General features: G+C 34.4%; 1 long non-coding RNA gene and 1 pseudogene across 1 annotated transcript; both read left to right on the top strand.

Annotated features, from left to right (window-relative positions):
- Positions 1–9,489: 9,489 nt before the first annotated feature.
- Positions 9,490–11,350, top strand: LOC116199324 (annotated as a pseudogene).
- Positions 11,351–11,826: 476 nt separating this feature from the next.
- LOC116199245 lies at positions 11,827–14,388 on the top strand. The gene is made up of 2 exons (XR_004155505.1): positions 11,827–12,869; positions 13,620–14,388. It is a non-coding gene; the product is annotated as an uncharacterized LOC116199245 (long non-coding RNA).
- The last annotated feature ends 10,738 nt before the right edge of the window (positions 14,389–25,126 follow it).

Here is a 25,126-nt window from a genome sequence, read left to right as displayed (position 1 = left end):
AATACGAATAAGATAAGTAATAAGATATAATAATCTTGTAATATGCGTATTTACATATACAGGAAGAGTGGTAAATATCGTGTAGGGGTAATTGAAAGATGTTGTGTAAAATCAATTCTCAAGTCTTCTATTTATAGGATATTTAACACATTAAACGTGGAAAAAATCACATATTTCAAAGAGTTTTATTTAGTTATTGAGAAAAATTTTAAATTTTTCAAAAACTTCTTAAATTATATTGTAAAAATAATAAGGACAAATATCCAAAATTCATCGAATATAACCAAAAAGAAAATATGATGAATATACGTTTAACTGGAATGGCAAAAGTGGATTCACGTAGAGTTGAGGCTTCTTAAATAGAGCTTCCAATTTAACTAGAATGGAAAAGATTGATATAGGTGGAGTTAAAAGTTATCAAATGGAGATTTCACGTTTCAACTTTTATATATTACTAGTATAAATTCACGTGAGAGCTCCTCTATTATTGAGCCGTAGAAAATTAAAATAATACAGCTATATACTAAATAGAGTTACTGATAGTTAGATATTAACAAAAAATTAATCATATAATTTAAAAATTAGTGTAAAGATAAGGGTAAATAGCCTAAAAAAACACATACTTTTCAAAAGTTCCCAAATTTAGCACAAACTTTAAAATTTTCTGTAAAATCACAATGTTTCAAAATTGATCAAAATCTAACACACTGTTAACATCCGTTCATGGAATGCCGTGAAATACTTATGTGGCCGTTAATTGCTGTCCAGCTGGCTGTTATCTTCCACGTGTATGCACCCCATTAGCGGGCCTATTTTTCTTTTCCCTTCAACTCATCCCCTTTTCTTTCACTTCCACTCTTGCGTTCTTTCTCTTCCACTCTTGTGTTCTTTCTCATTCCCCATTGTCACTGCCAACACCACCGCCACCACCACTCCGGCATCCTCCACCAAATCACGGCCACCGTAGGCTCGAGCAATTTCGAGAGAGCAACTACAATGAACTCGAGTTCATGGAGAAGACTTGAGCAACAATTGCACTAGTTTAGGGGAAGCTCGCAAGGGGCTGGACAGCAGCAAGCTGAGAAGCTTGAAGCACCACCAGCAACAACAACTGAGAGTAGGGAGGGGCCTGGAGCACCGGCACCAGGAGCAACACGAAACAACAACAACACAACAGCAGTAGGGAGTATAAGAGAAGCAAACAAAAACAACTATGACTCCAGGAGCTCAGGGGGGCGGCAAAGCAGCAACAACTCTGAAGGGCGAGCATTAGCAGCTAGGGAAGTAGAAGGGACAACACATCAGCAGGAACATGGGAGGAAGGAGATAAGTTGATTTGATGGTAGTTCAAGGAGGGGCCATGGAAGTGGAAGAAGGAGAAGGATGGAAGGAGATGATGGATGGAGGTGGCGGTGATGGAAGGAAACATAGGTAGGAGAGGCTTAGGAGGTAGGGAAAGAATCTGCTTGGAACAAGGGAAGAGCAAGGAAGGAAAACGAAAATGGTAACGGTGGTTATGAGCGGATGAGAGGGAGCTGAAGTGGTGTTTATGGTCTGGAGAGAAAGAAGAAGAGGATGAATGAAGATGAAGAATCCTTTGAGACAATCTCGACCATCTTGGAGAAGTGTGAGACAATTGAATCGAAATACGAGGTCCCCAGTTCACATTTCTTGTTGGGGTCATTGAGTTCACGGAAAATCGGAGAAGAACAAGCCGTGTTAGGAACAAGGGATGGAATTGGATGATGCCAGGGCAGATAGGAGCTGCAGGAGGTGGCATCTCGAAGAAGGGGAAGCATAAGGGAGAAGTCTCTTCGACGTCCTAGGGGATGGGGAAGTGGTTGTAGTAGTGATATTGGCGGCGACAATGGGTGACGAGAAAGAACATGATAGGGGAAGAGGAAGAACAAGGGATGGGTTGAAGGGAAAAGGAAAATAGCCCCGCCAATGGGGTGCATATGCATGGAAGATAACGGCCAGCTTGACAGTAATTAACGACCATATAAGCATTTCACGGTATTCCATGGACGGATATTAACGGTGTGCTAGATTTTGATCAGTTTTGAAACGTTGTGTTTTTACAGAAATTTTTTAAAATTCGTGCTAGATTTGGAAACTTTTGAAAAGTATGTGTTTTTTTAGGCTATTAACCCTAAAGATAATATATATTGGAATGATTTTCAAAGAGATGGTAGTTTGTCCATGAGATATTCAAAAGGAAAAAAAATACTTAAAATAAGTTTTATTAAATGTTTAATTTGATTAACCTCTTGTAAAGAAACATAATTATGTTAATCAAAAATCAAAATGATATTGCAAATCATACTAACTAGTGATCATTAAGGAAAAATCATTGTATATGTGTGTGTGTGTGTGTGTAAGGACTTAATTAAATGCTAATGCTAAGCCAAAAGTAGTGATCATCCTTTTATAATACTTTCTATAAATATGGGGTCGCTATATTACTATCATAAAATGAAGAAAATATAAAAAATTTATGAATATATTTTTAATGTTCAAAAAGTATATGGAAGCAAATTTATTTGCATCTAAAGGATTAGTCTCTAAAAGTCCATGTTTTAGAGGCCAATATAATCATTTGTTGCTAACAGTTGTTGTGTAAATATGCATTTTTTAATGTCTTCATTTAAGGTGTTTTAGAGACAAATAAGATCCAAATCAGAGACATATATTGCATACTTCTCCAAACAAGAATTTCAGAGGCAAATTTTAGAATTGCTTCTGATTATTTGTCAATAATTGGGGGTCTTTCTTGTAGTGTCAAAAGCACATCTAACGGCTGTTATTAGGACTATGCAAGCGTGACCTGAAGTCATGCTAGAGTTCTCTAATTAGCTTATTTAATTTAGTGTATTGAAGGAGAAAATAATCCAGTTCGGGAAGTTCTTCGTTATACATTAACTTGTGAAGGACTGCATAATTTTCTCTCCCACAAGAAACGAAAAGAATGCAGAAAAGGTTTTTTTTTTTTTTTTTTTTTGGGAAGCTCAAGCTACCTTAGCTATCTCTTCCTCTTTAATCACTTTGTTCTATTCACCATATGTTGAATATTGGGCTTTCGCGATTAGACTCACAGAAGCCGTCGAATTTATAGAACACATGCGAATTCGATATCAAGTATTCTGGTTTATCCAAGAGATTCCATTTTCTTTCTTTTTTTTTTTGGGTAAACTGTATGTCCAAGAGATTCATGAATACTAATCGGTCGATCATTATGCCAGATTTCTTAGCGAGTCAGTTGGTAAATCTTTTGAATCATTTTTTTTCCACTTATGAAGTTCACAGTATGTGTGGTTATGATACATACATCTCCTAGAAGTTAGAACCTATGAATTTATAGCTAATTGACTATCTCCATGCCAATCTGGTAAAAGATTTCGAAAATTTTTGGGTGGAAAAAATTTCAACTACTTAATATTTATTTATTTATGTTCTTTATTTTTATAAATTAATTTATAATATATTACCTTTCATTTAAATAGTGAAAATCATGAATATGCAATTCAAATGAGGCGACCACTTAATAAAAATATATTTAACAGAAGTACAAAAATATAAATGACACAAATCTACAAGCAACAAAAATAATAATAATACAAACATGCGTGCAAGTAAGTGTACATGTGCATTCTTTTTACCTATATATATATATTCCGCGTCAGCCTGATATCTGGAATCCAGATTATATACTTTATGGTGTTAATCGGAGGGAAAAAAAAAGCGACATTTAATTTTAACTTGTATAGAAGAAATCGTTCCCACAGTGTCATGCACGACACTCAATTTCCGAAATCATTCCCACAATGCCATGCACGACACTCAATTTCCAACTTCAACAAGTTATAATTATATATTATATATAACACAATAGATCAGACGAGGGACCTCCGTGTATTTTTAAAATTTCCTTTTGTTTAGAAAAAAAAGTCCACAATCTTATGAGGTGTCAGATTGTGTCCACAAGTGACTCCAACTTCGAGTGCCTGCAAGGAAGGGAGGCCGAGAGGTATTCCCAGATTCCCCTTCGATGATTAAGTCAGCCCCAGGTATATAGTGAGGTATAGAGAATCTGTCTAGAGTTGTGTGATTTACCTATTTTTTAGAGAGTGATGTTATTTTATATAGGCTCATGGAATGAGAATAAAGGAGGGACTTGACCTCTCTCCTTTGCCTCTTGGGCTTATAGCCCTTACAAATGGACCGGTTTGATTATGGGCCCTGACGGTTACCGATTGGGCTTTTTGAAGTCTGATTTAATGCCCCCAGCTCGTTCTTTATTTTTAACAAGGGATATTCATATAACTCACGGTCTTTTATAACTTCCCTGCAAACTCACGTGACAAATAAATCTGCTCACACCGACGCTAGAAGTGACCGAATAAAAATTACTCTCCAGCAGTTGCTCTTCTACATGTCATTCTTAGATCATGAATTGGTTAAAGAATCTTATCTTATCTTACAATAAATGAAAGCTACTTCATGTTAGGGAGATCAGCTAGACATGTATCATTCTGTTTTTTGCCAATCTCCTAATTTTTTGTTTGAAAAAGTTCTCGTCAATTTGCACGATTTCTTCATCCATATTCTCTTCATCTGTTATATTATTAAATTTCATTCTTGAAGTTGTTTTTTCTTTCTTTTAAATGTATATATCCTCCTAATAATATGGCACCAAGCTAATGTAATTTTTTATTTAGTAAATAAGTTAAACTAATGCTAAACTATGATAAACCATTTTTCCCCCGGTAGACAGCTATAATAAACTTTTACTTTGTAGTAGTATGATATTATTGACACATTTATGCAATAATTTCATTTTATGAGTATATATTCTCAAAATATAGAATATGAAAATCTCTCCATGTTCCAGTATGTTTTACCCAACATGTGATTCTACCTAACATGCCTAAAATTATGTAAAGTTATGAGAAATCATATGAACTGTAGTAAAGCGGAACATATTTTTGTATGTATTATAAATTAAATTAGTAAAAAAAACTAAAAGTATATTTATATCACACAGTTTGACTCAATAAACTGTTTTTTTTCAGAAATTGTTTTAAACTCCTTCTATAGAAACTTTTTATAAAATTAACTTACAAATCAAAGTGAAAAATTGTGCTGCGACCCGTTGTTGCTTTTTCCCAGGCGGTGCCTAATTAATTAATAGAGAAAAAAATGCTGTAATACCAATTAACAATATCAAAATTGTTTTATCTGTAAGTATGCGCTAATATTTTCATTAGATGGAGCGCTGTTAATTTTTTCCAGTGATCTGTCTAAATTGATTAGAAATCTATATATAGAAATTTGATGAGATATCCATCTATAATTCTATTAATAGAAATTAACCTAATAATTTCATAAAATAAACACGTGCACAGGCATGTTTGAGGTACAGTCACCTGGTAAATGATTGTACCACATGGACAAATTAAATTATTTCGGTTAATAGTAAAGTTCCTAAATATTACATAAATTACGCATTTTTGAGTAAATTAAACATATAATGTGCATTACTTGCAAGTACGCTGCTTGATTTAAAAGTTAAGTACTTATAAATCACATAAATTGCACGTACTCGAAGACATTTTATTTAATTTTTATTAAATTACTCATATCTTGAATATTTTTTCGTATATTTATAATAAATTACTTGATTTCGATTGGATCATCGTATATAGAATATCCGGGGCATCTTACTAGTGGAATAAGAAGTTTCAACGCGTTTGACTTTTGGGATGGAAGCGTCTCAATCGAGACAATCCGCCAATTAGAATTTATGCGGTCATCTTGATCTTCCCCGATTTGATGCGTTCTTTATAATCGTTGGATTATACACAACAATGAAAAACTTAAAAAAGAAAAGGAAATTGAAAATGTGTTTAGTTCAATGACATTACATCGATTTGAGATCAGGAAATACCGAATTCAATAATCACCCATGGACCTCTGGTACCCTCATATTTCACCTTCTTTGTCTATTTCATCCTCATATTTCACCTTCTTTGTCTATTTCATTCTAAACTCATAGATCTCAGTTGTAACCATGAAAGAAACATGGAGAAATTTAAGTTATCATGTGGTTACCAATATGTATCTTCTAATTAATAACTAAATGAGAAATCATGCGTTGTGCAGGAATGATTAATACTTTTTTTATTTAAAAAGTAATATTTTAAATTAAATATATTATGATTTTTTTAAAAAAAATTATGGATTTAGAAATTATTTCACCTGAAAATAAATGAGTTTATTGGAGGATTACTGATCTTTCATCCAAAGCCGGGGTTTTGGTATCCTAAGTAGGATTTTCGTGTCCTAAACCAAAATCACACAATTTAATATTAATATCTTAGAAATGTAAAACAGTTGAATTATACCATTTTAAATGAAATATAATTTTTAAGCCCAAAAAAGTAATGTGTCAGTTTTCAAATATAGAAGGACGCTTAATATTAAATAATTATTTTAGAAGAGTGAGTAACTGAAAAAGAGAATTATCTATAATACATAGTCAAGGAAAATTAATTATTTTCTCTACAACTATTATCATAACTAAAACTTATCAATGCAATCGCTTGTTTTGATTCTATATTGCAGTAGCAACAAACTAAGTAATTTAAGATAATTGTTTTAGGAAATCAAAGTAATTAGAGATAGTTATCTAAGATAATTAAATTTGAAGAAATAAATTTATTCCTGGTAAGAAAATATATTATTGATTTCATTCAATGATATGCATAGGCATAAATTATAAAATATAAAATCATAAGAGGTAAATGAATTACATTCATTGACATATTTATCAGATCAAATAATGAATAGTGAAAATTTGCATAAATAAATATATATATATATTCTACATTTTAAATTTTGAACATATTTCTATTTGGTTATCATAAGAAAATTTCCATAAAAATTTATAATAGCCATTAAAAGTATTCTGTAATTACAAATTAAGAGAGTTAAATTTATAATGTATATGTACTATATAAATGAAATTTTAAGAGGAAAAGTCTTAAAATTGTTTTTTGGATAACGATGTTGAAGTAAATATATATAGATATATAATACACTAATAAAAAAAGGTAAAATTTTTCTCCAAAAAAATGAAAATAATTAATATGGATTTTTAAATAAAATAATTTCTTAAAATTAGATTAATTATCACCTATCAAGAAAAAAAATGATAAATTATGTTCTATTTTGTGAACCTTATCAAGAAATTAAAAAAAAATATGCATTTAAATTTAAGTAAAAATAAGTAGCATATTAAAACGATTTGATTAATTACAATAATGATTTTCAAGTATGCATTTTAAAACAATTACAATAATTACAATAATAATTTTCTGCCATATATTATTTTTTACAACTTATCATCATAAAGAGAGATCTTGAAATAATGAAGTGGTTGTTACACATGAATAGACGATGGAGATTTATATAAATTGAAAAATCAGAAAAAGGATTTAAAACGTAAAAACAAATTGCGTATTATTTCTTTGAATTTCAATTTGTATCATAATAATCTAAAAGTTTCATGAAAAATCGACCTAATATAAAAAAATTATAATTGTTAAGTTTAATTCTTATATATATATATATATATATATATATATATATAATTTGAGATAGAAAGTATACTTTCTAAATATGCATTGACATACATATAGAAAATATATAAGTTATCAATACATGAAATAGATTTCCTCGATATTAAAGGAATACATACTTTTTAAGATAATTATGCTAAGAGAGTAAAACGATCATAAAATATACATTTCTCATAGATAGAATTACCATATAATTTCCATGTATAACCAACTGGTTGTGAAAATAAAATATATCTTGCAAGATAATGATTTGAAGATTAGATTAACACAAAGTTTATATTGTACATCATTTTTTAATTGAAACGTTATGGGAGAAGAATTATTGACAACTAAAATAGTTCAAAAACACAAAATTTATAATCGAGAGTGATGGAAGAGATTTAAGTTGTATCACAAATTTCTTTGTTCTAAGAATTTTGTAGAGAAATCATTGTATTATATAACTCTTGCAGTTACAAATAAAAGAAACCATAAAACTATATAAATTGGGCAAAAAAAGTTATTGTTGAGAGAAATATTCATAAAAATCAAAGAAAATCGAAAAGATAATGCTAACTCCATCAATTTTCCTAGAGTACAAGTCTTATCGTAATTTGTACATCAAATAGTATAAAGCTAACCATACAGATTTCAATTGAACAAAATATATTATCTATAAAAAAAAATTAAAACCTACTTAAAACTACTCTTTAATGTAAATATGCCAATACTCATCAAAATAAAATTAATAAGATTGTGTATAATAAATAACCTATAAAGCTTAGATGGCATAGAGGAACCTTTGCATGGAGTTTGATAACACTTGTTGAGAAAGGATCACCAAATACCTACACCCAGCGAGTTAATCTTTCCCGCCTTGTGTGATCAAAATAGGATCTGGGGAAGATAGACAAACACTGAGATTTTTAACGTGGAAAGCCCAATGTGAGAAAAACCAAGGACCAACTTCTAGTCAACTTCACTAAAACAATAGTAGTTACACATAGCTTTTCATCAAGGACAAACCCTTGAATCCAAACTCAAGAGACACGCTCTCTTGAATCACAAAAATCTAAATTCGTCTCCCGAAAAGAGCGGTTTACAAATTTAGCCAAAACAACACCTAGAAATTGCAAATTAAAATTTTGACCATCCAAAACCTAGCCCCAAAAATCGTAGTTCATTTGACATCCCGATCGAGGCTTGATCTTGTGTTAGTCGGAGCTCCTTGACAGACGATTTTCTCTTCTGTTCTTTTTATCTGCAGCTGCTCTGTTCTACTTAACTGGTTTATCTTTGTGCAGATTAGCTTATGCCGATTGCACACATAATACTCCTCCAAATTCTCAATTTTTATACTAAGAATGCCAATATATACTGATACAACATAAACAACATAACCAATAAAACTTGGAATGCATATATGCACATGGCCATGTAAATTATTTTAATGTCCTTACTGGGTTATATTCTATTGTATATAATTTATATCTATATATTCTATTGTATATTTTCTTCTCTTGTGTATACAATCTATATATTCTACTATATAATTAATTAAAAAAATTTAAAACAATATGTATATATATTCTTACTATATAATTGATGACTGGCAAAGCAAAAGACCTTCGTTTTTTTTATTTTTGATGATATGGCGGGTGAGAGTTCTGTTCGGACTTTATTTTCATATATATATATATATATATTTATAAATGTTACATCAAAAATTGTTTGATTCACTCTAAAAACATCAATCATACGCTAAATATTTCTTAATTTTTAAATGTGGAGTTTAATTTATGTACATATATGTGTTATATATAAATATATTCACCCAACTAGTCGATTCAACCCACTGCAATCTCTATTTCGAAAGATTGTGATTAGTCTTTCAGTGAGAAATAAGATGGCAGCAAAGGTTGAAGTAGAAGTGATCTCAAGAGAAACCATAAGGCCTTCTTCTCCAACACCTCCCCACCTTCGCCATTACCAGCTCTCATCCCTTGACAAAATCACGCCTCCAATCTACGTATCCAGAGTCCTCTTCTACACTGCCAATAACAACGGGAAAACTCAAATCGATACATCTAACGCATCGATCCGTTTGAAGACTTCCCTTTCTGATACACTGACTCGTTATTATCCACTAGCTGGGCGGCTCAAGGACAACTTTGTTGTGGAGTGCAACGATGAAGGTGCCATATCTGGAAACAAGAGTGGGCTATCGTCTCTCCGATGTCCTCGAAAACCCAGATCCAATGAAGCTTCGGAATTTTGTCCCTTTCGTTCTCCATGTGCACGACGATGTGCTGCTTGGAGTCCAATTCAATGTGTTCAAATGTGGCGGAGTCGCCCTAGGTGTCTGCCTTTCCCACAAGGTGGCTGATGGATCAACTTTCATCATGTTCAAAAAGGTTTGGGCCACAATTTGCCGTGGAGACAAGAACGTGGTTGGGCCCGAGTTCGTGTCAGCAAAGCTTTTCCCTCCAGAGAATAGGATGATGGAATCGTATAATCCTATGACAGAAATAACCACCGCAGACGAATTCGCCATGAAGAGGTTCGTGTTTGGACCCCGTGCTATAGAAGCCCTGAGAACTAAGTATGCTGCAGGTTCCGACCCTGACAAATACCATCAGCCCACGAGGGTTGAGATGCTGTCGGCCTTTATATGGAGCCAATTTGCGACGTCCACTCAAGTGTATGCCCGGCCCGGGGGGGCCCATTATTTCATGGTCCATGCGGTGAATCTGAGGACCAAGTTCGAGACCCCATTGCCCAACTCCTTTGGGAACATCATCTCTATGGCAGTTACGCTGTTGGTCCCGGGCATAGGGGACTCGTGCCATGACCTCTTGCCTAAGAAGAGAGAGGCGATAACCAGAATCGACAGGGGGTACGTCGAGAGACTCAGAGCCGGGGACAACCTCCAGAGCAGCTTCTTAAGGCAGGCATTGGAGATGTACGTTAAAGGAGAGATCATACCCTTGAAGTTCTCAAGTGTGTGCAGGTTCCCGATCTATGAGGCTGATTTCGGGTGGGGGGAGCCTGCATGGGCTGCGATGCCTGCCATGCCGCTCAAGAATATGGTGGTTTTCATGGACACGAAATCGCTGGACGGTGGAGTGGAGGCTTACATAAGCTTGAAGAAGGAAGACATGGCCCTGTTTGAGAGGGATGAGGAGCTGCAGGCGTACGTTTCTCCTCCATCAACAGCTTAAAACAGAAGGATTTCAACTTTCGAAAAATGATCTCCACCAATTTTAATATCTTAGCTTGATTTCATCCAGAAGTTTTACGAAGTGGTGGGTTTTATGTACTTTTTTTTTTTTTTGAACCTTGATATCCGGCTCTCCAATTGGGTCAGTTCACTAAGGGGTAAAGCTTTTCCAGCATGGATTTTCTGCATTCACGAGGATTCAGACCCGTAATCTCGTTTAAACGGCACAAGCACCGAACCGCTTGAATCAATCCACGTTAGTTTTATGTACGTTGCATTAGATATATCTCTGTCTGTACGCGCTCAGATATCTGTACTAAGTTAACAAAGCAGCTGCTGTGTCGACATGGATTAAGGTTAGGAACAATCATACCCACATAAGTAAGCGAAGCAGTTGGGTGTATTTGATGTCTGTACTCCCATTGTATCAGCCATGCATGTATGTGTTGATGTATATTGTTTTAGTTAAATCTATTTTAAAAAAAAAAAAGACTATTTGTGGATGAAAGTATCTAGGGTCAGAAGATTCCTTAAAAGCGTTTTTTTTTTTTTACTTCGCTTGTATTTACGTTTATTTCATGTTCTTTCACCTAGAATGCTCGATCCATATGAGTTAACCTACACAATGTTCATGATTGTTTACTAATTACCACTGAAGTGCATGTTTCAGATACTCTTCAAAAGACATCACACAATAAAACCTCTGATCTGAAAATATCATAAGTTTGTACATGTTTCATACACAGTGAAATATTCTTTCTAAAAGGGGTGAAAAAAACTGTGGACAAGTTTTCCAGATGCACACCACGTGCAATGCTCGTGGCATTCTAACTAGTCTATACTAAATATATATCTATAATCTATAACCTATCCATTATAGAAGAGTGAAGCTCATTCAACTGTTTCTCGATTTTTCTATATTCCTAAATACCCCTTGTGGTTACTAAATATTACTTAGCTCACACAAATCCTACGAACAGACGCTTGCTCCCTTGTCGTTCGCGCCTTCACGGCTCTCTAGAGGCTATGTTCCAGTTCCTACAGAAAAACACACTCCGGATCTTTTCAGATTCAAGCCCCTCGATTATTCATATCGGTCTGCTCATTTCTTCTATCACCATCGTTTGCAGGCCCGCTGCCTACTCGCGAGCACATGACAGTTGTTTTCTGTGACATCGACTGCTCTGTTTCTCCCGCCGTCCCCTCTGGCTTGATCCTCCAACCACCACCAACCGCTTTATCCCCCAGTCAATGCCCTTTCATCCAACATCCACTCCGCGCTTGCCCATGGCAGTTAATGCCTACGTCCATCCATTAGGCCCTCTCTCCTCCGAACATTTGCACTTCCCCTGTATGCTCGTGCCTTTTTCGCATCGCATCCATCCACCAGATTGCTTGCAATATTTCACAGGGAATGGTATATCAGTTCTTTTGCTGTTCTCTTCTTTGTTCTCCTTTTTCTTTTTCTTTTCGTCCCCATTCTATGCCTAAAAAGTGCTCTGCAAATTGTCCCTGACAGTTTCTTTCCTACCGCCAAGCTCGCAGAACATAGTACCTGGCAGCCTCTTGTTTAACGTAGGCGCTGTTTTACGCTCCAACTTACCTATTGCTTCAAGTTAGATATTCAGTCTGTTTTATTTTCATCGTTTTTGCCTTTCTGCTTAATGATATATATTTAGATGAAATTCTGAGATCAACTGTGATGTTGATAATTGGGGTTCATTTTAAGAGAGGGAAAGTGCTTACCATTGTGGTTGTGAAGGTAAAAGCTTGTTTAACTTTTGTATGAAAGAGCAAGTGAAATTAATATCACCTACTGGATTGCTAAAGGAATGCCAGGAGATCATAACTACGAAATTTCCTTGGGGAACAATTGAATGTGGTTACTTTGTAAGTTCTTTTGAAACATATTCTCTATCCCATTTTCTTAGTTGTGTAAAGTTGAGATTTTATGACCTATTTACTGACCTCAGACATTTGATCTTGCCTTGGGGATTTCGATCATCCGAGAGTGTCATATTTGAACTAAGGTAAATGAGTCTTTGAAATGTATATAAAGATCTGCACCAGTCATAATGTTTCATTATCAAATAATATTTTCACCGTTCCTGCAATACTCCATATTTTACGATGCGTTTGGTTTCAGAGTTAAAGTAACTTTGATTTTTATTGTGGAAAATGATAAATGTTGTGTAGTGTGTTGAGTTAAAGTTAAAGTTAAATTTTTTATGATTTTAACTCTGAAAACAAACGGGCTTTTAGAATCGGGATCCATCCCATCCTTGGTGCTTGTAGATCTCTCTACATATTATCAAGATTCAAAAACTCTCAGTTGTAATGTCATATATGCTCAATCATTTTCTTTGATCTTTTTTTTTTCCCTATGTTTAAGAATGTCGAAAATAGTCTCTGGAGAAAGCAATCAAGGACCGCATTATTGATTGGCTCTGAAGCATTTTGCGAGATGCACTTCAGGAATCACTTTGTTCGCAATGGTGTCTGTTTGATGGTTTTAAAATCCCGCTAGTGCACGGGGCCGTAAAAAGTAATATAATAGTGAGTAAAGTATCGTTCCCATGAGAATTTAACCTAGAATTCTACTAGCGTTCTAATTATCACAACCTAATTGATATCAAGTAAATTAGAATCGGTTTTTAAAGTATAAAGCAAATTAAAAATAACCAAAAATCAATTGGTGAGATGACCTACAATTACAATTTCCCCCACACTTGTACTAAATAAGAGGAGGACTGGCTTCTTCATGCTTTTTTGTTTTATAGAGCATCATCATGGAGTTCTTCTTCGAGGGAACGTTGGAGATAGCTAGAAAACTCTCTTGCGGAGCAGAATTTCTTATGATGATCAAACCTGTGCTTTGCGCTTCACTCTCAGTTGCTCATCAGTGAGCTTCTTTACCGCTGACAGACCTTCAGGGGGCTACTTGGGCAAGGTTATTGAGAATTACATTTATTCAGCATCTCTTGTTGATATGCCAATCTTAATGTGCTCTAGAGCTTTAGCAGCGGTTCTACCATGAGAAGTTGGAAAGCATTAGAGGGTAATTTGGTGCAACGGAAATTAAGTTCGAAATGTTGAAGCCCTTGTTTCTGCCGTGAAGTTGAAGCCCTTGTTGATAACTTTTGCAGTGGAAGGGAAAGCTAATGTTAATAACTTATTATGTTTTAAAATAGGTGGTCTTTGATAGCGAGCTTAACTGTTTCTCATTATTGTTGCTAAAGATGCTGTGTTATATATATATATATATATATATATATTCAAGCATTTGGCTCGTGGGGATCTAAGGATAAGGAGCTTAATTATCAGATTTTCCCACTTAAAGGACAGATTCGTAGTTGATAGGATAGATGAGACTTTTCCCACTTGATACAGTTTTCACAAGCGATGGAAATAGTGAACAGTTGTTGGTGGCTAGGCTACAATATCAAGCTTTCTTCAGTTTTGGCAATATGCCATTTTAGGTTCCTACCACATGTTTGATGCAAGTCCTAATGAACTTTGGGCTTCTGTTTTTTTTATTTGCTGTCGTGATATTCTCGTGTCTCTCTGATGCTCATGGCAACTCTATGTTTCTTACTTAATGTTTGGTTTTATGATCGATTTTTAAAATTTTAACTCTAACTTTAACTCTACTCACTGTACAACAAAAGTCAACAGCACAATTATTACTTTTTTTTCTTTTCTTCAATTTTTTTAACCATTAAATTCAATTTTTAATATTAAATTCTCTCAACTATTCATTACTTTTACATATTTTTTCTCATAATTTAACAACACAATCATTACAACCCAATTAAAATCAAACTCAACTCTACTTAACTCTAAAACCAAACACACAAGTTATTTATATAGTAAGTGGATGGATTTATTTCATGAGATTGAAATAATGAAATTAGAAAAAAAAAATCCATATTAGGAGAGTTTTGAGTGCGTTTAGATTTTGAGTTGAGTTGAGTTGAGTTTTGGTATTAATTGATTTGTAATGATTGTATTGTTGAATTATGAGAAAAAGTATAAAAAAATAATAAATAGTTGAGAGAATTTAATATTAAAAATTAAATTGAATGATTAAAAAAAATAATTTTTTTTTTAAAATAATGATTATGTTGGTGGAGTTGAGTTGAGTTAAAAATTTTTTATAAAACAAACACATCCAAATTTATCTTTTAGTGGATCGACCTAACTCAACTGAATTAGTCAGGGCCCAGTCGGGCTACCGAATACTAAGATTCATACCAAAAAAATAATGAAATTGGAAGGAACATCAGACCAACGACTTGATTGCCAAAGTAAGTTACCCAGTAAAAGAAAAAATTGAAACAGAACATAAATAGGTGAATTGTTAGGAGATACATAAAGAAAGAAACTTCAACGTACTGCAACCCACGTAGATTCTTTACCTTAAAAAAATTACAGATATAGAGTACTCGTAATTATGCACACCACGTGCGACGCACGTGCCCATTCGACTAGTAAATATAAAAATGTGAAGCTCACATTTTGATTCTCTACATTTTTATACCTAAAATACCCTTATGTGCATTACATAATTACCTAAATGCCCTTCGTTCATTGAAAGGACATCACCCCTCATGCCCTACTGTCACGCTCCCCACAGACACAATTTCCCGTTATTTGCTAACGAGATTTTCAGAAAAGCAAAAAATAGAAAAATTACTTACAAAATAATAGACGAAAAATATTTTCAAAAAGTCATTCTCATGGGCAACCGTTTTTTTTTTTTAAAGCATCAAAGGATTGGATTTCTGCCCCCTATTTCACCCAAAAAAAAAAAACAAAGAAAATTGTTCCAAACGCTAAATGACGACCAACCTATATATAACATATAATGGTGAAATGTAAAGGGAGGATTGTTACCATCGCTTCAATTTTCAAACCCACATCTCATTATTATGACACTTCTCATTTGCCTATGGTGATAACTTGGCCCACGAGAATATAAGAAATAAATTCAATAATAATTGTTCAAACTCTCATTTTCGTGTCTGACCGAGTAAAACAAAAATGGGCTGCCTCATAAAAGAAAGAAGCATTATCTTGCATTTGAAACTAACAAATAAATTCAATAATCAATATTAAAAACCTCCAGTCCCATCACTAAGAATTAAAACTCCTCCCACTTTATCTCTTTGACCCAAAAAAAATTAGAAAAACAAAAAAAATGAAGCAAAACTCCCCGTTTCCTTGTTTGACCTAAAGAAAAAATAAAAGAAAAGCTAAAAAGGAAAAAGAATCTATATATAATATATAATTGCAAAACAGGATTGGAGGATTAACGTTGTATCTCCAATTTTCAAATCCTCAATTCACTATTGCACGACTTCTCATTTACCCTATAAAGATAGTTTGACTCACAAGGAATTAAAAAAAAATTAAAAGAAAGGGGTTAGAATTTCTTCATTGATTCCCGTGTTCTATTAGTTAGTTCCATTGTTGATAAGATTAGTTCAACGTTTCTCGGAAACTTAAAAAAAAAAAAAAGGGGGGGAGGGGGGGTGGAATTTGCTTAGTGATTCCTCTCATGAACATGTCGAAATATGAATAATTTTAGGTTCAATACTCATGATGGGACTACCTACCTACGCCTCTTTATATATACATGTATATGAATTCGTCTTATTAAATGTTTCATGGGCTTGGCTTAAGTCCGGTGAGCCCTTTCCTTTTCCTCCTTATATTTCCACCGCCTTCCTCATATTTCTTTTCTTTATTTTATACTGTTGTGGCTCGGTTGTCGAAAAGAAAATGGAGGGGGGGGGGGGGGGGGGGGGGGGGGTGGAATTTGCTTAGTGATTCCCCGTGATCAATTAATTCCATTGTATTAATTCCAATTTTCAAATTTGTTACTTGCAGAAGATATCTTCCTTGGTGAACTAAAGACATTTCACGCGTGAGTGCAACATAAATTAATGCTTACTTATCAAAAACCATAAATTAATGCTTGGGACTTGACAAAAAAGTTAATTTATCAAGTGATAGTAAAAATGAGCGGACTTATCTTATATATAAAATATATAATGCTGAGATGATAGATGGCGGATGAATGTCGTTACTCGTACTTTGGATGAATGTCGTGACTCAAATTTTGTTAAATCGTCATCATCAGTGAGACTTTTCACTCGCCGATGGGAGATTGCTTCACTCATAAGAAATGCAATAATTAGTCAAATATAATATAATTGTGTGCAGATTGACTTTCTCAATCCGAATAATTAATTTATAAAGTACAAAAATTCACTCGTATTTTGAGCTTGAAACAAATTATATTCTCCGATTTTTTAAGGATAAATAACATAATGTGGTTCACTTCGTGAGACATAATGGATCTCATCGTTAATTTTTCATCACTTTTGGTCCTCAAACATTTCTTTTTCATTATTACCCTCAAACATTTTACTTTTTTGCAATTTGATCCTAAAATTCAGGGAAAAAAAAAGGAGGGAACGAGCTTGGGCCGCCAGTCGACGACCCCGACCCCACCATCGAGGTTTTCAACATCAATAGAGGATGCCGGAAATCTTGAGGGTGGGGTCGGGATCACCGATTGATGGCCCTAGCCCCCAAATCGACCGGGATCTTGAAGGGCCGCCAATCTGCGGTCCCGACCCCATCTCCATGGTTGTCGGAATCCTCTGTGGATGCATGCGACCTCAATGGTGGGGTCGGGGTCATCGACCGACAGCCCTGGCCCCTTCCTCTTTTTTTTTTCGAATTTAGGACCAAAAGTGACGAAATAATTAACGGTGAGGTCCATTATATCTCACAAAATGAACCACATGATGTTATTTTTCCCTAAAAAAATTTCATGGTCCAATTTGTCTTAAGCTCAAACCACTATGGGGGTTTTTGTACTTTTAATTTATTAATAAGAACCCAAGAAAAGGATTACCTTAATCAAATAATAATCCTAATGATTATTACCATAATCAAATATTATGGATAATATTTTTTTTGGTAGAAACGATATATAATAATACTACTGTGTTCCGGTGAATTTAGAGAAGTGTTGGGAGAATTATAATTCTAGCGTTTGCTTTTAACTATCTATAGTTGAGTTTAATTTGTTTTGATATAGTTTTAGCAATTTGATTTTCAATTTATACGACATCAATAAGGATGTGATGATTTTAATAGCTACTAGAATTTTTAGTGCTAGTCCTCGTGAAATCAATGCTCTATACGTCACTTGGTCACTTATTACAGCCCATGCATCTATGGAGTTAGAAAACTGTTAAAAAGCTTTTGGCGTTGTTGTCTGGGATTTGTTTTGGGAAATTTATACCACTTTTGATATTAAGCAACTTAATTGTCTATCAAGCTCTAATATTACTTATTTAGTTTACTTTTATTATTGGCATGTGTACGGGGCAGGGTCGAAGCTTACAGTTTGAGCCTATTGATCCTAAGACCTAAATGACTTTTCATTGACAATAGTGAGAATATTTACGTGCGGAGGCGAGCAACATGGCTGAAATCAAGTCGTCGATCATCCAACTGTTTGATATAGTTTGAGTTTTGTGATTTTTTTTTAAGAAAAGTTTTGTGACTAAATTTTATTATCTACATGAAATATAATAGATCTTGAATAATTTATTTTTAAATTCTTTACATTATTATTACTCAATCATGAATTTCGAGTTTTTATTCTTTTTGATAAGTACAGTCGTTTCAGTTTTCACAATCAATCCAATAGACTCTAGGATAAAAAATAATATATAAAAGTCGAGGGAGCGATCTGATTGTGCCATATAAGCCAAATCACAAACCCTCAACTCGACATTAATTGACTTTTTACTTTCGATTAGATGAACTTTTACTACATTTCAATTTCGTTATACTCAGCATATTTCGGATATTTGTCTGTATCCTTTATATGTAATAGTATATAACCAACGAATTTGAAATAATATATAAAAGCCGAGGGAGCGATCTGATTGTGCCATGTAAGCCAAATCACAAACCCTCAACTCGACATTAATTGACTTTTTACTTTCGATTAGATGAACTTTTACTACATTTCAATTTTGTTATACTCAGCATATTTCGGATATTTGTCTGTATCCTTTATATGTAATAGTATATAACCAACGAATTTTTTGAAAATTTTAAAAATTTTCTCGATAACTGGAAAGATCTCTTGAGATATGTGACATATCTTCAAGTTTAATGTGCTAAATAAACGACACGAAAGTTTTTTACGTGTCATCTTTATAATCGCTATAGTTTCTTTCATATTGTTATTAGTGATATGCTGATATATGTATTTTGAATAAGTCATATTTATGGCAATAATATTAATCCAGTATTCATATAATGTATGGGTGACAGAGTAAATCGCCACAAATATCTTAAAAGTATTCGCAGTTCTTGGAGACTTAATTAGCATGATATCTTCGAAAAGACCATCACCTCTGTTTGTATTTATGGTTAGTATAAGATGTCATGAAGATGGAGTATAATTAATAGATTATACCTAACATATATATACTAAGTTTGGATCAGAATCCAGGAGCTGTTTGGATCATTAGCATCATGATGGGAGAGCCACCTGTAATTTATATATAATAGACTAGAAGTGTCAATGGATCTATACAGTGACCTGGAAAATGATTGAACCACATAGACAAATTAAATTATTTCAGTTAATCGTAAAATTCCTAAGTATTACGTAAATTACGCATCTTTTGAGTAAATTAAACATATAATGTACATTGCTTGATCCAAAAGTTAAGTAATGTAAATCACATAAATTACACTCAGTCGAAGACATCTTATTTAATTTTTTTTTAAATTACACATACCTTGAATAATTTAACATATATTTATAATAAGTTACTTGATTTCGATTGGATCAATCATCGTACATAGAGTATACTATCCGGTGCATCTTAATGGGGGAATAAGAAGTTTTCAACACGTTGACTTTGGGATGGAAGCGTCTCAATCGAGACAATCCCCAATTAGAATTCATGCGGTCATCCAGATCTTCGCCGATTTGATGCGTTCTTTATGATCATTCGATTATACGCAACAATGAAAAACTTAAAAACAAAAAGAAATTGAAAATGCGTTTAGTTGAATGACATTACACTCGATTAAAAATTCTAAATTCAATTCTTACAGACCAATGAGACATAGAGCATATCCAATGTTAGTGCCTCCATTGGGTGCAAAAAGGGCCCCACCTGATGCCACATTAGCGCCACCTCAAAAAATAAAGCAGTCATCCTATGAAGGCACTCATTAGGGGTGTAAATGGGTGAGTACGATTATTTTTTTAGGAATTTTTGGATCCCGTTTAGTTCAAATCGATTTTTTAAAAACAAAAAAAAATAGTAAAATATTTTATGGTAAAAAAACCAACCACCCATAACTTCGGCTTCACAGGTGTTTTTTTCGTGGACCAAAAAAATAAAAACAGCATGTTCTAAATCAAGATAGCTCCTTCGAGATCAAGAGACCTTCAACCGGAGCTTTGAGATCGAGATCGAGATGAGCTTCGACCACAGCTTTGAGATCAAGATCGAGATGAGCTTCGACCGCAACTCTTAGAGAAAGAAACAGAAGAACGATTTGGAGGAGCAACAACAGATGACGATAGATTTTAGGGTTTTGATCGAGACGAGGTGGAAGGAAAGGAAAGTGAAACTGTGAATGAAAGTGTCTGAGAGCCGAGAGGTGAGGACTAAGGAGGCCGAAGGGAAAGGAAACTTTAGGAAGATTTTAGAGTTTTCAAATAAAAATTTAAATGGAAAATATATATTTTAAATATATGTATACATTATTGGGGCTGTTATTGGTATAGCCAGGTTACATAGGTCGGTCTCTGATATTTATTGGGTGGATTATTTTGCCCCTATAACCCACCCAAAATGCTCTTCGGTTTTTCAGTTCGGCTAGGTTCGAATTTTTTGGGTTTTAAGACTGTTGCTTACACCCCTAGCACTCACCCCAAAAGTTTCATTCCAATGTAAGGCGCCCATTTTGGTTGCCCATAGTGAGCCTACATACTGTTTAAATTAAATAAACGAATATATTTTAACACCGGATATCTCATGATTTTGTCACTTTTTCAAATCTATTCTATGGTACAAAAATTACTTGAAAGTATGCATGATTTGCATGTTACTTTAGATTTATCCCGCCGGGACTATTTCAATAAAAAAATGGATGGAAAAGCTTATGTGACAGTTTAAGGGGATAACTGTGCCATATCGTTTGTGAACTCTCCAACAAAATGATGACACATGTAACCCTGGTTCACTTGCTATTTAAAAATAGCCCAAAATTTCTCATATTTCAAATTTTACTCCAAATCTCTCTCCCTTTCTCCTACTTCCTCCTCCCTCCTCTTCTTCACTCTCTCTTTTTTATATTAAAAATGGAACGATTTAAATGAATTCTTTCGTGGAACTTTTTGCATTTGATTTTGAATTTATGCCATATTGAAATGCAAATAAAAATGAATGTTTTAGAGGTAATGAGATTATTAAATCATATTTCATAATGACGTGGTGAAATGAATGTTTCAATAGAAATGAGATTATTCAATTATCTTAATTTATAATAACGTGGTGAATGAGGAAGAATAAATAGAATTTTTTGAATTACTTATAAAAAATCATTATAATTAAAAACAGTTATGAACGAAGGTTACGTGGAAAGAAATGAGGGAATAATTGAAAAGAAAAGAGTATTCTTTTTTCATAACTTTTCCGTTCAAATTAGAATGAATTAAAGATTTTTTTATCAAAAGAGGGAGTAGCGCGATAACGTACGCCCTCGCTTATTGACTTAGAGATCGCATGTTCGATACCTAGTGAAACCACCCATGCCCTTTTATTAGATATTTATGATTTCTTTTTCATTGTACTAGAACTTGGGCCTCCCTTATAATCGGAAAAAAAATTATTTTTTATAAAAGATCTTGGCATAGCTAGGAACAATAAGAATGTTTGTATTATGTTTGTTTCATTCCAACGAGATGCTCCATGTAAGTTGATCTTGTAAGATTAATATTTAATCTAATAACAATAAATTACACAACGGAATAAACTGACCTCCAGCCATTGCCTTGATGACGTCGATGATTTTCCACGTGTCTCACGATAGACCTGCAAATAAGACTGAGAGTTTCTTCTAACTCCTAACCTCTCCGTATGGGACGTCTAGATGGAGACACAGACCCTTTTAATTAGGCGGAGCTAGGGACCCCTCAGAATATTATTTCCTTATATATCATCTCATCAAAAGGATATTAACTGTAATCCACAAGATATAGAATATCTCACTCAAATAACTGAATATTTTGTGACATGAGGGCCACATAAATAAGAGATTATTTCCTTAATTATGTAAATACATAATATATTCTTACATTCTCCCACTTGGCCCCATGACACATATCTATGAGTGATAAACTTTATTTGGCCAAACTTGATATTCCCTGAACTGTGGAAACCTCCCACTTACCCTGAGAATGCTACACACAAACCATGGCGGTGATACCTGGTGAGAGAGTACTTCACATCCATGTGTCACAATGTACAACACTCCCAAAATAAGCACTAAAGGGAAAAATTTGTAACTTAAAATAAGTTACATGGGTCCTACTTTATATCCCAATAAATTTAATACTTTATTTGCGCAACTGATGGGAAATAGAATTCAACTTTATTCTCTAAAATAACAAAAGTAATACATAATTGTCTAAAATATATCAAGAAAAACTACATTGCGTATAGGCCCATACATCCAACATGACCAATGAATTGTTTTACCATTAAAACTTTGGTCATTGGATTCGCAATCATAACATCTGTACTGGTGTGTTCAATAATCACCACGCATTTCTTGATATACTCCCTCACACTGAGGTCCTTGATATTGATATGCTTACTTCTGCTGCCACCTTTGTTATTCTTAGAGAAGAACATAGCAGCTGTGTTATCACAATAGATCTGCATTGGTCTCTGTATGGTATCAATAACTTGAAGACCACTTATGAAATTCTTCAACCATAGTGCCTGTGTCGTGGCTTCATAGCACGCAATAAACTCTGCCTCCATAGTAGATGTAGCCACCATAGATTGCTTGATACTCCTCCAGGAAATGGCTCCTCCAGCAATAAGAAACACATATCCTGAAGTACACTTTCTGGAATCTACACATCCGGCAAAGTCAGCATTCGAATAACCAACCACCCTCAAATGGTCGATATGCATGTAGGTCAATCGGTAGTCCTTGGTTCCCTGAAAATACCTTATCACTTTCTTTGCAGCAACCCAATGTTGGATCCCAGGATTACTCTGGTAACGTCCCAGCAATCCAACTGCTAGACATATGTCAGGTCTCGTGCAGACCTGAGCATACATTAAACTCTCAACTGCGGATGCATATGGGAAGTTCTTCATCTGCTCAAGTTCCAACTCATCCTTAGGTGACTGGTCATTATTGAATTTATCCCCTTTGATTACAGGGGCTGGAGAGGGCCGACAGTCTTTCATACTAAATCTCCGCAATATCTTATAAATGTAGGCTTTCTGAGACAGTCCTAAAGTTCTTTGTTTCCTGTCTCTGTGAATCTCTATGCCAATGACATAAGAGGCTTCACCCATACCCTTCATTTCAAAATTAACAGAGAGAAACTGCTTAGTCTCTTCCAGCAAACCCAAGTCACTGCTTGTAAGGAGTATGTCATCTACATATAGGACTAAAAAAATAAACTTACTCCCACTGACCTTAAAGTATATACATTGATCAACAAGGTTCTCAGAAAATCCGAATGAGGTGATGACCTTGTGAAACTTTAGATACCATTAGCGGGATGCTTGTTTTAGCCCATATATAGATTTCTTTAACCTGCACACTTTATGACTATCATCATTAAACCCTTCAGGTTGCTTCATGTACACCTCCTCATCAAGATCCCCATTAAGAAAAGTTGTTTTCACATCCATCTGGTGTAACTCTAAGTCCGTATGAGCCACCAATGCCATAATTATCCCGAACGAATCCTTCTTAAAAACCGAAGAGAAGGTCTCGTGGTAATCTATACCTTCCTTTTTAGTGAAACCCTTGGCAACAAGTCTAACCTTATATCGTTCGATATTACCAGAAGCATCTCTTTTGGTTTTATATACCCATTTGCAGCCAATTGCTACCGCCCCTTCTAGTAATTCGACGAGATCCCAGACTCTATTCTTAGCTATAGAATCTAACTCATCCTTCATGGCATCTAACCAAAATAAGGAGTTATCCTCACTCATGGCCTATGAAAACGTTGTGGGGTCTTCCTTAGGTCCAACATCAAAGTCGGACTCCACAAGGTATACAAGATAGTCATCAGAAATAGCAGGTCTCCTAGTTCTTGAAGATCTCCTTAAATCAACTTGTTCAGTGCCCTGAATAATACAAGTTGGCTCTTCTGGTTGAACCATAACTTCAGCAGGAACAGTTTGTTCCTGATTTGGTTTCTATCTATGATCGACCGATCGATTATGCCTTAATGTATCCAAAGGTATTGTAGGTACCGAAACACCTTCTCGAGTTTCTTCAAACTCAATAGTTCGAGTACCATTACTCCCACTAGGTTCAACATCCTCAAGAAACCTTGCATTATTCGATTCGACAATTCGGGAACTGTGTGAAGGGCAATAGAACCTGAAACCCTTGGAATTTACGGAGTAGCCAATGAAAAAACCGCTAATGGTCTTTGTATCCAATTTCTTTAGGTAAGGATTATACACCTTTACTTCAGCAGGACAGCCCAATACGTATAAATGATTCAGACTAAGTTTCCAACCGCACCAGATCTCAAACGGTGTTTTAGGCACTGCCTTGGTAGAAACCCTATTTAATATATACACAGCGGTCTTTAAAGCTTCATTCCATAATGACAGTAGCAACTCAGAATGGGCAATCATGCTTCTTACCATATCCATAAGTGTTATATTCCTCCTTTCAGCAACACCATTTTGTTGTGGTGTGCCAGGCATTGTGTATTGAGAAACTATACCTTCACTTTCGAGGAATTTCGCAAATGGACCACTCATTTGTCCATTCCCTGTGTACCGTCCGTAGTACTCCCCACCTCTATCAGATCTAACGATCTTGATTTTCTTGTCTTTCTGTGTCTCTACTTCTGCCTTAAATGATTTGAAAGCATCAAGAGCTTCCGCCTTTTCATTTAGAAGATAGAGATACATATATCTGGAATGGTTATCAATGAATGACATAAAATATCTCT

Source organism: Punica granatum, chromosome 3, assembly GCF_007655135.1.
Source record: "Punica granatum isolate Tunisia-2019 chromosome 3, ASM765513v2, whole genome shotgun sequence".
NCBI lineage: Eukaryota > Viridiplantae > Streptophyta > Magnoliopsida > Myrtales > Lythraceae > Punica > Punica granatum.
Note: the sequence above shows the minus strand (reverse complement) of the source record. Positions and strands in the feature narration are given on the sequence as shown.